The 19486-nt window shown below is 44.6% G+C and overlaps 1 protein-coding gene across 30 annotated transcripts in view; it reads right to left on the reverse strand.

Moving 5' to 3' along the window:
- NFASC (neurofascin) overlaps window positions 1-3390 on the reverse strand; it is a 187617-nt gene extending 184227 nt beyond the window's left edge. For all 30 annotated transcript variants that reach the window (XM_078849742.1, XM_078849746.1, XM_073319995.2 and 27 more), the window contains exon 1: window positions 3290-3390. The gene's annotated coding sequence lies outside the window, so the exon portion shown is untranslated. The remainder of the gene's footprint in view (window positions 1-3289) is intronic.
- Window positions 3391-19486: the final 16096 nt, after the last annotated feature.

The following is a 19486-nucleotide window of genomic DNA, read 5'->3' on the forward strand; positions in this document are numbered from 1 at the left end:
TTATTTGACCAGCTCTGATTTCGTCGCGGAGCCTACACAAAGGTGACAAAGTTACAGAAAGAGGTAATATCAACTCTGCAGCGCACAATCACTGCCAGCGGTGCCAACTCTCACAGTACTGATGTTTTACATAAAGCTCCAGCTCCTGGAGTCATGTTATTCCATGAAAAACTTGGCTTTATTTTTATAAGGTTTCTAGCCCTCATGTCTGCAGAGAAAAAAAGCTTGAAAATATGACCCTAAAGGCACAAAAAGGGGGATGGGGGGGAAATAAAAAGAATCCAAGTTTTACTCTTTTTTAACTCCCAGGATTTTTGCAACCTTGGCATTGGAAACACAGCATCCAATTTCCTGCCATCCTGCAGGAGGACCTGGATGTGCTTCCGTAAGAGACTGGAGGATTTATTAACTGAAATCCACAAGAAGAAACTGCTAGCTGGTGGAGGGACAATGGGATCACAGCCACTGAAGGAGATGTGCTGATTGTACAGGGCTGAGAACCTATGAGCCACCTGGAGGAGATCGCCTAGGAACTGATTTCTTGGGATTGGTGGGGATTTCAGCAGCAACCCTCATCCCTCCTTCCTTAGCTTATTGCAAACCTCTCCCATGCTTTTCAGGGAACAACTCTCTATTCTAGATGGTAGAATGTTGCTCCCCGCCCCCTCATATGTTTTCCAGGAGGTGGGGTGGGTGTGCATATCTCATTTCACGCACGCACACCACTTCTGTCAGCAGGCAGGGTACAGAGATGCATGGTAGAGTGAAGCCAGGGAGGGATTTTAAAACCAAGAGGGCATTTCTATCTTGGATTCAGAAATGGACAGGTAGCGAGTAACGTGGACAAAGGCCCAGAGATGACAGTTCCATGTTCTGGAGCAAGAGATAAAATAAAATAACTAAACTTTTTGCTGCAATAGGCACCACTATTGTTATTAATTATTACTGTAGCCCCTAACAAGCCCTAATCATGGACCAGGATCCCTTCATGTTACATTAGTACAATGGGACCCCAAATCAACCCTCCAAACCCAAACCACCCTGAACTAGGAGTCCATTTCCAAGTTTTGCAGACTGTGCCCACTTCTATGTTTAGCTGAGATTATCTGTATACACTATGTGAATGGAATATTCTCATGTCAAATCTATAAAAAGGAGATCGCATGTGCTCCAGATCAAAGCAATTAAGAGAGAAATAGCATGATCCTGAATTTAAGTGTCTATTTCTCATGCTAGACTGTGGTGTTAAGAAGTTTTGGGGAAACAAAGCAGCCATGCTGGCACTCAATTTAACTGTCTGCCAAAGGGTAGGCATTTTACAGAAACCTGGTTAACAATGAAGGAGCCAGCATCTCAATCAAAATCCCTGAATTTTTGCTTTTGTCTTCGGCATTTGTTAGGAGTATCTAGGTAACAGTGGCATCTCCACCATATTCATCTTAAAACAGTAAGATGTCTGGATCTCAGTATGCCAGATTTCTCTCTCTCTCTCACACACACACACACACACTTAGTATAGCTTTGCTCTCAGAAAGAGAAAGCTGGAGATATCGCTTCAGAAATAATACTGAATAGACAACCTTGCTAGTCACAGGATCTGACCTTGAAGAAAAACAAAAAACCCAAAGACAGATTCTAAAAAGAACTATAATAATTTTCAGTGAAAACATCTCTCTCTACCTTTCTGACCCTTAGTATAACCTCCCCATACATATCATTCACACTGTCTTATTCAAAGATCTCGCCCACTACATACATGTTATTTGTGTGTCCATGTTTTCCAAGGAGCAGACAAGGCCAAATAAATAAATATCACACTGTATCACACCAATACATTGTTCTTTCAGGCCCCAAAGGTTCCTACAGCAGACATGGACTGTTCACACACAATAAAACGAAGAGCGTTTGTTTATATGTCATTATGACCAGTTCCGGCACATTTCCTAGAGACAGCGAATAGCCAAACCTGCTGTACAGTCAGGAGTACACATGATTCAGCACTTAAAACCTGACTAATACCAGCTAGCCTCACACACTGACACAAAAGAACTTGCATATTTAAAAAACAATATTAACAGGGATAAAGCATCTTATAAGCAACGTATTTTCTTGGCAAGGCCTCGATGCTCATATTGCAACCTCACACTCCAGTTATTTTCATAATAGTCACACTGGATTAGGTCAGTAGGCCAGATAACCCAGTACCCTGCCTGTGCCAGCAGCCTTAGGGGGAAGGTTACATTAAATAAAATAGCCTGTGGTAAACAATTAAGAAATAACCATGGGGGGGGGGAATTCCCTCCCCCGTCAGAGGCTGGTACATACCCTGAAGCATGAAGAAGACTCATGGTTTATGTCCATGCTAGCTTTCCTTTCTGCACCCAAGTACCCCCAAGAAATTGACATAAGTATTTTCACACACACATACTGTAATGTCATTCATCATTTAGACATCACAGGCCAAAAAAAAAAAAAAAAAACTTTTGGTATCAGATACCAGCCCCGATGTTCACATTTCCCTCATGAAGGGAGAGCAAGATATTAGAGCCAAGAGATCTTCCCATGGGGTCCAAAAGCAGACACCTGTCCAGTGCCTGGTTTTGTTTTATAAAATTTGGAATGGGGGTGGGGGGAGAGAGAAGAGATTGAAAATCTCTCTCTCTAGCAGATTCTGCAGCTGTCTTGTGGGTGGCACTTCTGTGGATTTCCACATCTAGAGTGAACACAGAACCAGACCCCCAACTGACCAGGTCTCTCAACTCTCCAGGGATGGCAGGAAGCCAACTTACACCCTCCCTCCCAGGAGGCTGTGTCACACCCAGATGCTGCCCTTGGGTGGAGAGGGCCCCCAGGGAAGCCGGTGAGGGCTGCGCGCCTCTGCAGCGGGATGGAATCGGGGCCAGGTTGAAGAGGATTGTCCAGATCCCCCTGTAAGGCGCAGGGTTAATCAATATCCCTCCCCAGCCGGCTAAGGGAGCCGCCGGACAGCCGCTTACGCAGGGACCCCAAAGATATCCAGCCCCGGATCTCCCCCGCAGGGCGATCCGCTCCGCGCAGGGAGCGCGGCGGGATGGGGACTGCAGCAGCAGGGAAGAGGACGGGGGGGGGGGAGTTTGGGGGGCAGGGAGCAGCAGGAGGAGACGGGGCAAGAGGGACCCGCCCGGGAGGGATGCAGGAGCCACCTTTGCGCAGCCCCAGCCGGGAGAAGGGGACAAGCCCCGTTGCAAACCAGCCACTCAGAGACACGCCTCTCTGCACCTGTCCCTGCCCGCCCGCAGCCCCGCTGTACCTGGCCCCGGCCGGGGCTGCAGCTCGGCACGCGCCTGCCTCTGGCCTCCCCGCGCCGGCTGCACGCGAGCCCAGCGCATCCTCCGGCAGCCTCCCCCCCGCCCGCTCCCGCAGTAGGGCAGGGACCAGCGGGCGCGCCGCCGACCGCCGCGTGCGCGCTCTGGGCTGCCTGCGCGCCCACGGGCAAGGGGCTGGGGGCCGGAGCGCGCCTCTGTCGGTGCAGGTCCCGCAGCTGTGCTGCGCCGCACCACTGGTGACATGGCGGGAGGGGAGGTGGTAGCAATTAGTGAAGAGCCATTAACCCACCCAATGCCTCCGTATTCCCCCTTTAGTAATGAGTGGGGTTATTGCCTCCCTCCTAGGAAATGAGATTAAATGAGAGAAGTCATTGCCCTGAGGGGTAAGAGCAAGAGGGGGCGATTAATGAGGAGGCGAGAGTAATTAATGAGGCAACAGAGGGAGAGTTAATGGGGTAAATGGAGGAGTAATTAACGCAGGAGCTGGTCTCGTTGACTACCCCCCGCTGGTAAAAATGCACTTTTACTGCTTTATCATTTAATTCAGCATAGTCAGGTCTGTTTTGCTGAATTTGAGTTTTTAAACTAGGATAAATCTATGAATAGGGTGGGGTAAATTAATGAAAGGGGTAAATTTATGGAAGAAGGTGGTCTGGGTAATGAAGGGCAGTTAAGGAGTGGGGATCAAGGGTAGTTAGTACTGCATAGTAATTAATACTAATTTAGTAGTAGTAGACTTCTTACTCTTTTCAAACAAAAAAGGAGAAATTTTAATTTTGAAAAGTCAAGATGTTTCCTTTTGACCATGACTTTTCCTGAATGTTGTGTCAACTCAGAACATCCACCCTGATTCACAAGACACCTTTGGTTTCAATAAATCAGCATTTTTTCCAATGAAAAATGATCATTCAGAAGGATCCTAGCCTGCTCTAGTTTCATCCATCAGGCCACTTCCTGCAGCCTTTTAGAGTGGTCTATACACAGCAGAGCCAGGCTCTCAGGTGAAAGATCCTCACCTGTTTACTGACACTGCTGTTTTCTGAGGAAATCTGATTGCTTAATGATTAAGCAGAGGTTCCAGCCTCCCAGAAAACCATGTACAGCTGCCCATTTAGCATAGGCTTATCCACATTATGTTGGGCTCCAGCTGAGAGTCAGTAGCTTGGATTGGCAGTCCACCTTCTCCTTTTAAAGATTTGTGGGAACTACTTTGTTTTTGGACAAAGCCCTATTATCTGGGAGAATGACCTACTGTTGTATCAACCCATCATTGGAAGGTGTTCAGATACTAAGATAAGGGGTGCTTTATATTAACTTTAACTGCATACTGCTCTGTGTTTTACAGCATAAGTAGGATTTAAGGTTGATTGGGGTCTACAGAAACTCAATAGGCTTCTATGGAAATTACTTAGGCATTCTGCTACATCTGTAGTCAAGGACAAAAATTACCCAATGATTCCATTCTATAAGACTATTTCCATAATGATAGCTACAAGATTTGAAGCAAACTGATTCATTTTAGAAGGTGAACTGGATATCAAGGGGAAAAGATTATCAGAATTGGATGTTAAATCAAGACCCAGAGATATAAAATTAAGCATAGGAGAATGCCTTATACACTTATTCCCTACCATGTGATTAAAATGATGCTGTAAAGTATGTCATAACAGCCTTAATCTAAAAGGTCAGTAATAGAGCTTAGACCCTTTAAAAACAAACAAGAGGTACGTATACCCTACTTGACTTTTCACTATTTATGCTATTTTGTATTTTGCACTTCACTCAGATTCAACAGTAATAGAACTAGAAACCAAATCATTCTATTGCAGTAGCACCCCCTCACTCAAGATCAGCACTCCATTATGCTAACTGTAAACAAGTAACAAACAAGTCCCTGCCCTAGACAGCCCACACTCTAAGGTCCCAGTCCTGTGCTCTGATCCCTGCAGGCAGACCCTTACACCCACAAAAAAATCCTGTTGGAGCCAATGCAAAGATCAGGGCTGGACTTGGAGGTTCTAAGCACTTGCCCAATGTTGTCACATTGAGATTCACAGCCCTGCAGGGCAAGGGTGAAATGAGAACTGCAACACCCTTTTGGCAAAACAAATACAATACTGAAGAAAAGATACAAATATAGATGAACCCCACTGGTTTCTACAGATCCTAACTAGGATTACATAGACATGACTTGATTAAATACTACAGGTTTTTAAGATAATTAACTCCATTTAGTCACTAATCCTACAGAGAACTCCAGGCAGGCAGGCCCCTCTGCCTGCCCAGACTCGCTGCAGGATCAGGATGTTCTGCAAGTGCTCAGTTTCCCACACTGAGTAGGGACTACTTGGTGTGTAAAGTTAAGCATGTGCTTAAGTCTCTGCTGAACCCTGGCCTTAATTGCTGAGGAACCCTGTTTGTTTCATCTCCTATTAAGATTACATAGATTGTACTGTAAGATTAGTGGAATCTTCTTCTAGAAAAGGAAAAGAAACTGATCCCACAGGGCCAAATTCACCTCTGCTGTAGCTCTCTTAAATTCATTGGTGTTGCATTATGGCTAAATTTAGCCCACAGAATTGTATATAATAAAAATGTTCTGATGTTTATTCTCATTCCTAATTCACTGCCAGAATAATTGAGTTTTTTCTATGAACATTTACCACAGCAAATATAGGCTCTTATTTGGGAAAATATTTAGGCAAGTACTTAAATCCCAAGGATTTAAGAATGTGCTTAAGTACTTTGAATAGGGATGGGATTAATTACATGCTTAAAAGATAATAATGTGCTTAAGTGGTTTGCTGAAGCAGGGCCATGGGCAGCTGACAAGCCCTGTATATAGTTTTTAGGATTTCACTGAAAGGGTGCAACTATTAGAGTATCTCCCCATCCATACCTTTTGCTTAGTGTTTATTATCCTAGCAGAGAAAAATGTCACTTGGTAAAACAAGAAAAATACCAATAGGTCAACAACATGCTTATGTCTGCTGAACAATGCAGAGCAGACTTATTTGGAATGGTGGTGTTGCTTTCACAAATGGATAGGAAAGAAATATTCAAAATAGCTAAGGTACAGGGCCCAGTAGGGCATTAGCTCCTCAACTCTGCCAGACTGGGATCAAAGCTGGTTTAGATTACAAATTAAAACTTCTTTAAATGGCACCCATGGAACCCCATAACCATTAGCTCAATTACTTAGGATATTAATGTGGGGCAGAGATTTGCCTCTCAGATTCAAACTACTGCTATTCTGTAGTGTGAAAGCTGTATTTCAAGGAACAACTAAAACATACTAAATCTGCAGCAGCTGGTAACCCTATGAAGAAACATGGCTGCCAAACATTCCAGGAAAAATCTGTAGATATTCCAACTTTGTGGCTACTCTGACAGTTGGAGAGACTTTTGGGGTCCTGATCCTGTACCACTGTTAATAAGTATTTTGCTGTTAACTTCAAGGAGAGCAAGTTCAGGCCCTTAGAAATCAGCTAGCTGGGAGGCTGCCTATGATACTTTGGTTACATCAGAATTGGACCCCGTGTAAATCAGAGGTAATGCCCCACTGAAATCATTGGGCCTGATTCTTTGATACACTTCGGAATAAATTGGAAGGCACAACACTGATATCCCTAAGGGTCACATCAGTGCAAAATACAAAGACACTGAAAGTAGAATCTGGCCCCTTGGTGTCCCTGTTACTAAATAGCATGCCATTATACTTCTGCAGAAGTTATCTTATGGGACTCAGGAGACCTGGATTCTATTCTTGGCTCTGCTTCTAGTCTGCAGGGTGACCTTGGGCAAGTCACTTTCGTCTCTCCGTGCCTCAGTTAGCCCATCTGTAAAGCAGGGATAATGCTACCAACCTCCACTGTGAAACACTGAGATACACCAATGAAAAATGCTACATAAGAGCCAGGAAAGATTATAAAAGTTACCCATGGAAGAGAGCTGTATGGAATCATTCCAGGTCTGCAGCTAGGAAAAGATAAGTGGGGAGTTCGCACAAATTTAAATTGAAAGGCCTGGTGTCCTCTCCAATTTTGGGTCCCAGGCAGAATTTCTTATTTGTATTTTTTAAAAGAAGCTTTTAGAACAAGACCGCAAGCAATAGCGTCAAAAGCCAACCAAGTGGTGTCAGTATTTGATATTTTGTTCATTTTTGGGCTGGGATTTCATTCCTGTGTTCCCCAGACTCACTGTTGGACCTTTGGCAAGTCACTTCATCTTTGCTGTGCCTCAATTTCTCCATCTGTGAAGTGGAAGAAGTGATATTTAGCTTTTACTGAAAGCATATTATGATCTAGGCACTATGGAACACTTGACTCCCATAGCCAGATCCTGTCCAAATCTCTCAAATCACACCTTGTCCTATCCAAAAAAGGAGTATACAGAAGCCTTTTGTACAATATTTTGCTACCAATTCTGTTAAAATGTTTGAATCATACAGTCTCCATTGTCTTTTTGCATGCACACACAGTCCTCGCCCCTCTTTAGCCAAATGGTTTCCTCCCTGATCTCTTCTTGTTTTCCCTACAGATAGCTTTTCCTTCTTCCCCTTTCTAGGCAGCTCCCTTCCCAATTTTCTGGATCACTGCTTTTTCCTCCTCACTCCCAGCCCACTTAATTCAATAGTGAGTGAAGTATCCATGTTCCTCTTATTCCTCTTCTAGTCTGTCTGATCTCCCCTTCCCCACATTCTGCCTTGATACCACCCTCTGTCCCATGCAGCCCCACCAACAGGCACTCTCAGCTTCCTGGCCATGGACTCACCTGTTCAAGCATCTGTAGTCAAGTCTCAACCCACACTCTTAAGACCCTGAATCAGAGCATAAGAGACTATCCTCTTTCTCCCAGCTCCTCTATCAAATTATCAATCATGGGGCTTTGAGACAGGGGTCTGTGGGTTAGTGGAAGACCTGACTTTTGGAGTTTTACTAAATATAATTCAGGAGACAGACTAAGGTTACAGAGCATGTAGCAGGACCACCTTACCCAGGTGGGCTTCAGGATAGCTCCTACCTCAGTTTTCCCTCACACAGGCAGGATCTCCTGACTCTCTCCCCAAAAGGACTCATTACCACTCCCCAGTCTCTTTCAGACACAGTTTTAGTCTTTAAAACATTAGCAAAATATAACACAAAAGCACTTCCTCTACATACATACCCCCCAGCTACAGCTCCCAGAAGCTAGCTTTCTTGGGTCTGTCTCACTCACACAGCTGAATAAAGATCACTTCCTTCCCCCAACTGCAGGACATTCTATAAGAGCCCTTCTCCCTTAAACAGTTCTCTATAGGGGGCTCTCCCAGTCCTTTATAGGGTTCACCTGACCACTTCCCAGCTGGGCCTCATAATTGAACAGGGCTGGTTAGTCCCAGGCCATCTGACCTTTAAAGGGGAAGGCCACCCTGCTACAGGGTGGCGACAACACTGAAGGGGATTGAGGAAAGGTGACAAATGCTGCTACTAAAAGTGAGGGAAGAAAGTTTGAATAAAACTCCAAGAAAACAGGCAGAAGTTTGAATGATTAAATAAATAATAAATTAAATTTAAAAGGAACCAGAAAGATTATTATAAAATAAAGGAGCTAGGCAAAGTTTGGGTTTTTTTAAAGTATTTTTGATATTTTACTTATGATGTGTGTCTGTTGCTGTTTGCCTTGTCTATTAAGGCTCCGATCCTGCAAACACTTATATACATCCGTAACTTTTCCACCACGGGATAGCACTACAACCGGCGGTAAAGTTAAGCATGTGTATAAGTGTTTGCAGGATCAGAGACTTGGACAGTAAACTTTCTGGTGCAGGGCCTCTCTCTCTCCCTGTGGGTTTCTACAGCACCTAGCACAGTATGCAGGTCTCAATCTTCATGGGAGCCTTTGGGCATTATAGCAGTATAAATAAATTAATAGTAAATACTAATTCCCTGGCCCGTGAATAATTCTCCACTCCACACAGGCCACCAGATAAATTATCTGTCTGTCCCGCTACAACTGATCGATTATCCAGTCCATTCAGCTTTGTCAGTATACCTCACTGACCCCCACACTCCTTCCCAGTTCACCATCTGTCCCTCCATGCCTGCTGGACCAGTCCATCCTCTGTAACTAATCAGTTAGCTGCTTCCCCACTCAGCTAATTCCATAGCTGCCTTCCTCCCCCATCCAAATCAGGCTACCCCTCCCAGCTCTGTGCCCAATCTGTCCATTCCCCCCTGACTGCCTCCCCAGTCAATGTAATGCTCCCCCCAAGTCATGCTAGACCCTCCCTCAACGCAGTGGATCTACTATTGGAGCTGTGTGATGCTGTCTAAAGAGGAAGGTGACCGTCTACACTTATATGGTCACCACTGTTACAAAATTGTGATAAATCTTGTACAAAGTATGCCTTTTGAGGTATCATTGGAAAAGTTATAACCTGCTGAGTATTACTGTCTTGTTATAATGTATGTATTGACATTGCATGTGGAGTTATGAAATGCTGCTATATGTTTGTAACTCACACAAGTTGTGAGTCTGAGAAATGCCCACAGGTTAGCTCTTCAGGAAAAACAAAAGAAATATAAACAAGGGTGTATGCACATCATTCCCAAAGACACCTCAAATGGAAGGTCTGCAAAGGTGCAAGCTAGAATTTGCAATTCCTATCAAGGACTGATGGCCAAGCACGTACGCCATGACACTACCTGACCCATGACACAGCCAGGATTTTTCCAGCAATAAGGGTCAAGATATAAAAGGGGAGAACGAAGGCCCCTGGCCACCTCTTTCCTACCCCATCTCTGGACTGGTGACTTCTGTCAGGGGAAATTTCAAACAAAAGGACTGAGGTTCTCAAAACTATTTGGGAAACCCAGAGAGACTTATAGACAACCTAGCAGATTTAAGATCCCTGCTATTGTTTTGGACTATATACTTTGATCCAACTGTAATGTAGTTTATTTGCTTTAGTCTTTTAGTATCTCTCATTTCTTTTTCTTAGTTAATAAATCTTTAGTTAGTGTACTAACAGATTGGCTTTCAGCATTGTCTTTGGTGTAAGGTCCTGAGCATCCATCGACCTGGGTAAGTGACTGGCCCCTGGGACTGGAAGAACATAATGTGCGGTGAATTTGGTTTTAATAATGTTTCATCACAGAAGTCCAGTTTGTCCGGGAAGTAATATAAATTGGAGCATCTAAGAGGACTGTGTGTGGCTCCATGGTAGCTAGTATTGCGATCCAGGAGCCATATGTGTTGCTGGGTTGGTTAAATCTAACTATAGACTATACCACCAGTGTGGGAGTTTCCGCCCAGTTTTTTAACAGTCTGACCTGAGATTGGCCCTCTCAGCTGTGTTCCCTATCAAGCACAGTGACAAACTGTGCTTGCTGCTGCCAATGGTTTTCATTGTTAGTGACTAGACACGTGTGTGTGTGTGTATGCAGGTGTGGAACACTACTGTCACTTATTTATCTATCTCTTTTGATTGATCCTTACAAGCCAGTTCTACCAGCCCCCTGAAAATTTTTTATTGTTCTGAATTCATTCCAGTGTGTTGACAATGTCCTGGTATTTCACTTTACAAATCATCAAACCCACCATGGAAAAACACATCTCTCTTCCCAAAGGCTGGGTCTCCGAGAATCTGGGATAGGAACCCCATTTCTTGGGAAAGGAATCTTTGATATTGAAAAGAAAACATGGTCAGATGAAAATGGAAATCCAGACAGCAGGCTCAGAAGGGGATCCATGCACCATCTGGCATAACTGAAGGAAGTCAAAGGAATAAGGAATAAATGAGACATTGCACAGTTCCCCTTGCTCTAATCACCAAGCAACTCCAACTGCTGGGATGCTCCAAAAAGCAGAGCTGAAAGCTCAACCCTGCACTGGGAGGACACCAACTATCTAGAGGTAAAGATCTTAGGCCAAATCCTGGTCCTACTGAAGCCAGTTGGAGTCTTGGTTTAATGTCAATGGGGCCAGGATTAAAGCTGCTCAGAAATTTCACTGAAACGGTTTTCCATCTGAAAATGCCTTACTGTTTATATGTTTACAAGTCAAGAGTAGTGACCCTGTTTTCCATCCTCACTCTTGTTCCTCTCAGTTATGAGGAACAAGGAGACAACAGTGCATGGAGAGCTGGGGTCCTGCCCAAACTTCCTTACATCCTCCACCCCCCAGACTGCCTAGGGACTTTCCCAGGGACCTCCAGAACTTCAGTGAGATTTCTGTGGGAGCAAGTAACTCAGGATCACGTCCAAAAAGAACTGTATCTGCCATGGCAGAGTTGAACCTCTACAGCCAGCTCATCCCCTCTGGCTCTCATTCTTTCTGCGCCATTACATAGCTTCACCCCCACTAACTACCAGAGATTGCAAAGGGTCTTTTGGTTGCCTCCTATCAGCCACCACTTCATTGTATTCAACCTGATTACCCAGGGAATAGATAAGGAAGGAAAATTAGATGAGTCCACGCATTAGAAGAAAGTATTGATTAGCTTTGAAAAGGTTCTGCTTTGGGAGATTTATTCATTGGCCCCCTGCTAGAGACAAGCTAGCTGCTCATAAAAAGTTTGTGATGGATGTTTATCCCAAGCAGTTCACTTCACTGGAGTGGCAGCCTCTCTCACTCCCCTCAGACATGAATTACTATGCTACAGCCACCTTCCTCACTTAAATGCCTGTCCTAATTACTGCTTCTTTATAAAGAGTAAATTAAGATTTAATCAATACAGATCTAGGGGGTAGGATTTGAAACCCAAACAGTGGAATATGCTTAGCCTGTCATTAACTGAACTGAGACAAGATTCAGAGTAACAGCCGTGTTAGTCTGTATTCGCAAAAAGAAAAGGAGTACTTGTGGCACCTTAGAGACTAACCAATTTATTTGAGCATGAGCTGAGCTGTAGCTCACGAAAGCTCATGCTCAAATAAATTGGTTAGTCTCTAAGGTGCCACAAGTCCTCCTTTTCTTTTTGAGACAAGATTAGAATCTCAGTGGTGTGATTCAGGCTTTCATACACCGGCAGCCAGATTTTCAAAAGGGGCCTCTAATTTTGGGTGCTCAACTTCATACTCCTTGGCCCTGGTTTTCAGTAGTGCTGAGCACTTGTTTATGTGATTATATAGTTTAGTTCTCTTTGCAATACAAATGGGATACATACCTCACATGCATGATGATCTGGTTTTTTATGCTGTGCTGCCACCTCCTGCCCAAAGCTGGAAATGCAAATGAGTTTTCCCACTTAGGGCAGGTTTCTTTTCCCCTCGTCTTTTGACCTTCTGATCCCCAGAGCGCGCACATGGAGGCTAGCATGTTGCACACAAAGCCAGCTCAGACCTGGAGATAGGGTCACAAATGAAAATGGGGTTAGTGCATTTTAATCTCATTTGTCTGTATCACAAAATGACCACAAGTTGGCTAAATGTGACGTAACTGGCCGGATCTGATCAAGAGAAGCATATTGCAGGGTCACTGACAGTAGAATCACTGAGGTTCTGTCAAGTACTAGTTATTATACTGGCACCAGCTGTTTTTAAGCCCCTAGTGATTCCTAGGTGAAGTGACTTTAGGGCATCTGCCAATATCTATGTGTACATTGGGAGGTTGCACATCTGCAGCAGGATCTGGTGCCTGCAGTGACTTCCTTTGCAGCACAGACCCTACGTCTCTTTCTAGCTCTATATGAGTACCACGGTGTGTGCTACACATCAGAACAGTGAGAGAGCTGCTATTCCATTGGACTGTTATTAAACAAGGAGCTTCAGCCTACAAATTCTTGAGAATAGGAGAAAGCCACTCCCTGAAACAGAAAGTTATCAGCTTTCTATATGTGCAGGAGAGGAGCTGTGCCAGGCACAGGGCTGGCTCCAGGCACTATCTTTACAAGCAGGTGCTTGGGGCGGCATTTAGAATGGGGTGGCAGTCCAGGTCCCGTGGTGGCAATTCGGCGCCAGGGGCGGCGACTGCTTGGGGTGGCAAAATTGGTAGAGCTGCCCCTGGCCAGGCAGATGGTTCAGCTCTGAGATACATCTGTTTTCCATCAAAGCGCTGGAATCCCCTCTTCTACGGGAGAAATAGGAAGGGATGCTGACAGGCTGAATTTTGCCCCCTATGAACTTTTACAAAACCACATCCCAAAGCAGATGTTTTCATTAAAGTTACTGCCCTCATTCCCATACAGCCCACAGGTGGAGAATTTAGTCAAAAATTCCCCTGCAGTGTTCACAACCGAACCTAGCCGCAAGGGAACCAGCATGTGAAACTGACCAGAAGAAGCACTTTCGTTGCCCATGGATAAGGTTGGTTTCCAGTCAGAAGCCTCTAACAGGCAAGAGATGATGGAAACTAATCTTGACATGGCACTAAGAGCAAAGCTTGCTAGTATAGGGGTGGAATTTACACAGTCTCCCATCCAGTCCAATGCCTTCATTCCCTTGAAATTGTGAAACATCAGAAACTTCCAGTAAGTCTACAACTGGGTGTAATAGAAGCGCAATGGGTAAAGCAAATGAAATACTTCCCTCATAGATTGTATTTTCTAAATGGACAACCTACCTTAAGTCTCAATTACTGAGGGACAATCTTCACTCATTGATATATTTTGCTTTCCACAATCAAATCTCTGTACAACTTTTCATGAGTGATGTACCCGAATACTTGGATGCTAATATCTAAACTGTATTCTTAAATTTATTCACCTAACTTTGGGTTATTGCTGATTAGGTACTATATGTATCATATGACTTTTAAAAACAAACTTTGTATTTGTGAATAATATAAGCACTATACCCAGATGTACAGACACTCCTTTCTCAACCTGTGTATTATATAATTTTAACATTAGCTTTAATAAAAATTTTAAACTTAAATAGGAAGTGGTTCAGCGTGAACACAGCTTGTGGTCTGATTCCATTCTCTCCAGACAGACCTAGAGATCCATAGAGACACAAGATTGCTTGTTGATTTGTCCCGTGTGCACTTAGAGGTCCTCAGCACCTCACACTTTCCCTTCCCAACAGAGAGAAGCCACTGAGAGGTTCAGCTTCTCAGGACCTCTCCAGTTCGGGTTCTCTTCCCCTTATGGAAGTGTTCTGCTGGAGAGCTAATAAAAAACTCACCCTTTCACCTCCCTGTTTCAAACTAAAGAGTTTGTATAGAAAACAGTGATGAAAACAAAGAAAGTATGTTCAAAGGAAAGCCAAATCGTGTCACCCGCCCTGACTCCCTAGAGTCCAGGGGCCAGATTCTGATTGGTTTACTCATGCTGAGTAGCACCTTAGTGCATGAGTAGTGTTGCATGGTATTTAGAGTTGTGTCAGTAAGTAACTTGTGCGGTGTCTATCATCTTGGTAGCTGGATCCGAGGAATGAGGTGTTTCTGGACTGATGATTTTAATGATCAAGAGAACAATTAAGTCTGGTAGAAAAGACCCACATGCACACATGCACACACACCCCATCAGATCCTGCAGCTACTAATCTGTAGTTCTCATGAGGGCCTTGAGTGCACCAGTTTGGGAATATTGTTGCTGTAGCCATGTTGGACCCAGGATATTAGAGACACAAGGTGGGTGAGGTCATATCTTTTATTGGACCAATTTCTGTTGGAGAGACAAGCTTTTGAGCTTACACAGAGCTTTTCTTCAGGAAGGAGCTCGAAAACTCGTCTCTCTCACCAGCCGAAGTTGGTCCAGTCAAAGATATTCCCTCCCCCACCTTGTCTATCCAGCTGGGGAATAGATCTTTAATCGGTAGCTAATTCTGTGAAACAAGCCAGTGTGACATAGCCACTAGGTAGCAGCAGAAAACCAATCTCTAATGCATCCTCACATTTTTAGAATCTGTATAACATAAGGAAGGGATGATGCTTACAGCACGGAAACCTCTTAAAACAATGCTACTGAAATGCCAGGCTGGAAATCCCACAGCAACAGCGAAGGGACCCCTACATCCATTCAAAGGGAGGAAAGCCATCTGCGTAGATCCATTCCCGTGAGAAGAAAAGGAGTACTTGTGGCACCTTAGAGACTAACCAATTTATTTGAGCATAAGCTTTCGTGAGCTACAGCTCACTTCATCCGATGCATACTGTGGAAAGTGTAGAAGATCTTTTATACACACAAAGCATGAAAAAATATACCTCCACCCACCCCACGCTCCTGCTGGCAATAGCTTATCTAAAGTGATCACTCTCCTTACAATGTGTATGATAATCAAGGTGGGCCATTTCCAGCACAAATCCAGGTTTTCTCACCCCACCCCCCGCTCCAAACACACAAACCCACTCTCCTGTGAGAATCTCTGAAACCATTCGTTCCTAATGTTGCCAAGAAATTTCAAGCCTTGGAAACCCACATGTCCCAAAATGCAGGTTTTCTGTTTGCTTTAATAAAAATGTTTTTATGTGCAAGCTATCAAGAGTGTCTTATGTTTACCGAATTCTCTCTGCCACAAAGTATTTGCTCAGGAGTCGCATATCCACGGAAGGTCGGGTACCCTTCCCTACCATTGTTTTGCCTAATACATGGCGGTGCGATCAGGGGCTAGATTTCCACACATACGCAGTGTGTCCTATAGCTCCAAGTGGTCTCATGTTTCTGAAACCGTGGCCACTTCATTTATACCCTTCAGTGAGAGCTGAGCTCTTTTGAAAACCTGGGCCCAATTGTGGGTGCTGAAACCTAGAAAATCTGGCACTTAGCCCCTCAAAAAGAAAATGCCTGCCCTACGGGAGAAATAGGTAGTTGAATATAGACAACTTATGCTAGTGGTTAGAGGGGATCGGCAGGCAGAAGGTGTTGGTTCTATTCTTGGCTTAGCTGGGAAAGTCACTCCTCTGCATTTCTCTTTCCTCCATATGTAAAATAAAGCCAGTGGCAGCTCAGCAATTCTCAAAATCAACCCACTCATTCACAGAACCCTTCATCAGGATTTTAGAGCCTAACTTTCCGCTCCTAGTTTTGGAAGCCTTAGGCATAGGTTTTGCAGGTTAAATTCTATTCTCAACTCCACCCATGCAAACCCATTCCACAGTCATGTATACATGTGCCACTCCAAGGTGGCGAGGTAGGCATCTGTATCTCCCCCTCCTGGAGCGGAGCTGACAATTTAGCATCTGTGCCCTCTGCAGAGTGGGCACTTCTACAGCAGAGCTGTAGCTGAGACGGAAGGCAGAATTTGACTTTAGTTTGTAGCTCTGTTGATCAGGTGTGAGCCAGGATAGGCGGCAGTTTACAATTCCACCACTGTGGTCCATTATCTGGACTGTCTTTTGACTTCTGCTTTCCAATCCCTTGCCCAGAAATCTTCCCTGATGCTGAAGTTCTCAGGCTGTAGGGCCATCACTGCCCCAGGTTCTGGAGAGATTTCTTTAATCCTGTGTCCTTTGTTCTTTTCTGTTGCTCTGGTTGTTCCATGCCTTTTGCGGGGAGGATTCCTATGCACTGTATCCACAGTGGTCAAGGTCACCTGCATATTCAGTGGAGTCCCACGAGGAGCTAGGGCATTCACAGCTACTGCATCGTTCTTTCCTTCCACCACATCAAAGCCCAAAATCTCTCCATCTCCTACTCTGCGCCAGGGTCTCCTTGGGTTATTTTTCTTTATGTCAATCCATTGCATAAACACATCATCTTTGGTGTTTATTTCCTACATTGAGCCAATGTATGATAGCTAGGACCTTTGTTGGAATGATTTTCTTCTTCCACATGGCAGCTGCTGATTTTGGGTGGCCTTGGCTTTGTTGCACATGTGTGCCAGCCCAGGTTGCTGTCTTGGAAATAGAAAAGGAGTACTTGTGGCACCTTAGAGACTAACCAATTTATTTGAGCATGAGCTACAGCTCACGAAAGCTCATGCTCAAATAAATTGGTTAGTCTCTAAGGTGCCACAAGTACTCCTTTTCTTTTTGCGAATACAGACTAACACGGCTGTTACTCTGAAACCTGTCTTGGAAATGTTTACTCCCTGTATTAAGAGTCCCCTTTTTGCCACCTGCTTTTTTCGGGAGCCTTTGTCATGGGTTTCTCTTGTGGTACGGGGCTGCCACACATTCAATATCCCAGGCCCAGGCATCTTTGCAGTGTTACTGTCCATCAGTTTGCCCTTGTCAGATCTCCTCCTTTAGCTTGCAGAGGTCATGCTGTAGAACTGAGGGGTGGAAACTCTCTGCATTGTCCTCCTGCCTTCCAGCCATAGCAACAGGGTGTGTCTCTATGCAGCCTCCAACTGCCTGCTGCCTGCCCTTTCCTCCACAGCCAGCTCCCAGGAGTGCTGCCTCCAGCCTGCTCTTCTTCCTCCCTCCTGAGTCACATCCCCTTTGTCTTCTGGTTGTGCTTCCCTTTCCTGTGCTGTTATTGTGGAGCCCTCTGATTAATCAAGAATAATTAATAAGGAATAATTCTTTAAAATAGCTCTGTGATGCTGTATGGAATTTGGGAGACACTTTAGGATATTATGAATACCAATGTTGTAAAATTGCAATGAGTTATGCCAGATAGGCTGTGTAAGGTATCTGCAAAAATGTTATAATTTGTCAGGTATGATAATCTCGTTTGTGTGTTTGTATCACCTTTGTATTGTAAGTTATATGTATGGTATGTCTGTAGTTCCAAACTTGGGCTGTGCATCTGGGTGACACCTCTCTACAGATTGGCATTAGCATGATCTAGCCTGCTTGACAGCCCATCAAGGGCCATCAGCTATACAATTGACCCATTGAGAGAAGGCAAGGGATACACCTTATGACTCAGCAAGGCATGCCGGGACATGCCTATGGACAGAACTCTAAGGTTTCCAGGGCATGTGCTGGGCAGCTTATGTTTGGAACAAAGGAAATCAAGTTGCTTGGCAAAAAACTATAAAAGGCAGCTGCATCTTCTGCTTCTTCCGTCCTGCTTCTTACCTCTGGAGTAACATTCCTACAAATGAAGCTCTGAACAAAGGACTGAATGACCCATCCAAGCTGTGGGTGTGCTCCAGAGGAATTTTCAAGACAGAAAACTCACCAATACTGCTAGGAACCTGATAGACTTTGAAGTCTTTGTATGTATGTGACTGTTTAACCATTTAACATCTCTCTTCTTGTTCTTTCTTTTTTCTTTATAATAAGCCTTTAGTTTTAGGACTGGCTGGCAGCGTGGTATTTTGGGTAAGATCCAAACTATAGTGACCTGGTGACGAGGCTGACCCTTTGGGGTCAGAAGAACATTTTGTATATCTGAGCACAGTTTAAAATACTTGTTCACGGTACTGGACCCAGGTTGCTGATTGGAAGCCAGAGAACTGGAATGCAATAAAGGGGGCTGTGTGAGTTCTTTTTTGCTCCTTGATAACCAATGTGGGGACCAGAAGCTCAGTTTGTGACTGGTTGGGGAGTTTAACTTCAGTGTTACCTACCCATCTTAGGAGTATCTGCTTTCCCTTTTGCAGCCTGCCCTGACCTTGGCATTTCCAGTGAGGGCTAACCTGGGCACAGCAGGACACAAGCTCATCTGGTAAAATGTTTTTTCTCTTCCTTCTTCATGACACATTTTAACCCAAAGCGATAGAACATAATCATTAGTCAGCTGTTTTTAGTGAGTAGCATTCCAGGCCCTGAGTGAAAGAGCCCCTGGAAAGCAAAGGGACGGAACAGGAAGGGGTTTTGAAGCAGGGAGAATATGGCCTCAGAGATATGCTAAGGCCAATGGCCAATAGTGCTGGAAGGATTTTGCTGCATTTGATCCATCACTCACAATGCTGCCCTTTTGCCCTTGATACCCGCTGCTAGATCTGCCTTTGGTGCCGGGGAGGAAATATCCAAAGTGCACTGATTACATTGCATCTGGCAGATGTCAGTCCCAGAGCAATGCTCCTCTCCAGGAATTGTCGATGGCTCTGAGCTCGTACAAATCGCAGGGCCCAGGGCAGACAGGGAAAGTGGAAAAAGGAAGCAAAGGCTCACAAGGCAATGAGCGGAAAAGGGAAAGAAAGCCTTTTCTGCAAAGGAGCGCTGCTGCCCTTTCAAAGTCACTCCTCCCCCCCACTTGTGAAATCCCTGCCCTTCAGCTGAGTTGGCAGCAGGCTGAAAAGGCACGTGCTGAAATTGCAGTGCCTAGCAGCTTCTTTCTCTGACTGGTGTGTGCAGTAGATCCCTGCACTCCCGCTCTTTTACTCACAAGAGGTGTCTAAGATCCATACGTGCATATATCTGTT

This window comes from Lepidochelys kempii, chromosome 21 (genome assembly GCF_965140285.1).
Source record: "Lepidochelys kempii isolate rLepKem1 chromosome 21, rLepKem1.hap1, whole genome shotgun sequence".
Lineage (NCBI taxonomy): Eukaryota > Metazoa > Chordata > Testudines > Cheloniidae > Lepidochelys > Lepidochelys kempii.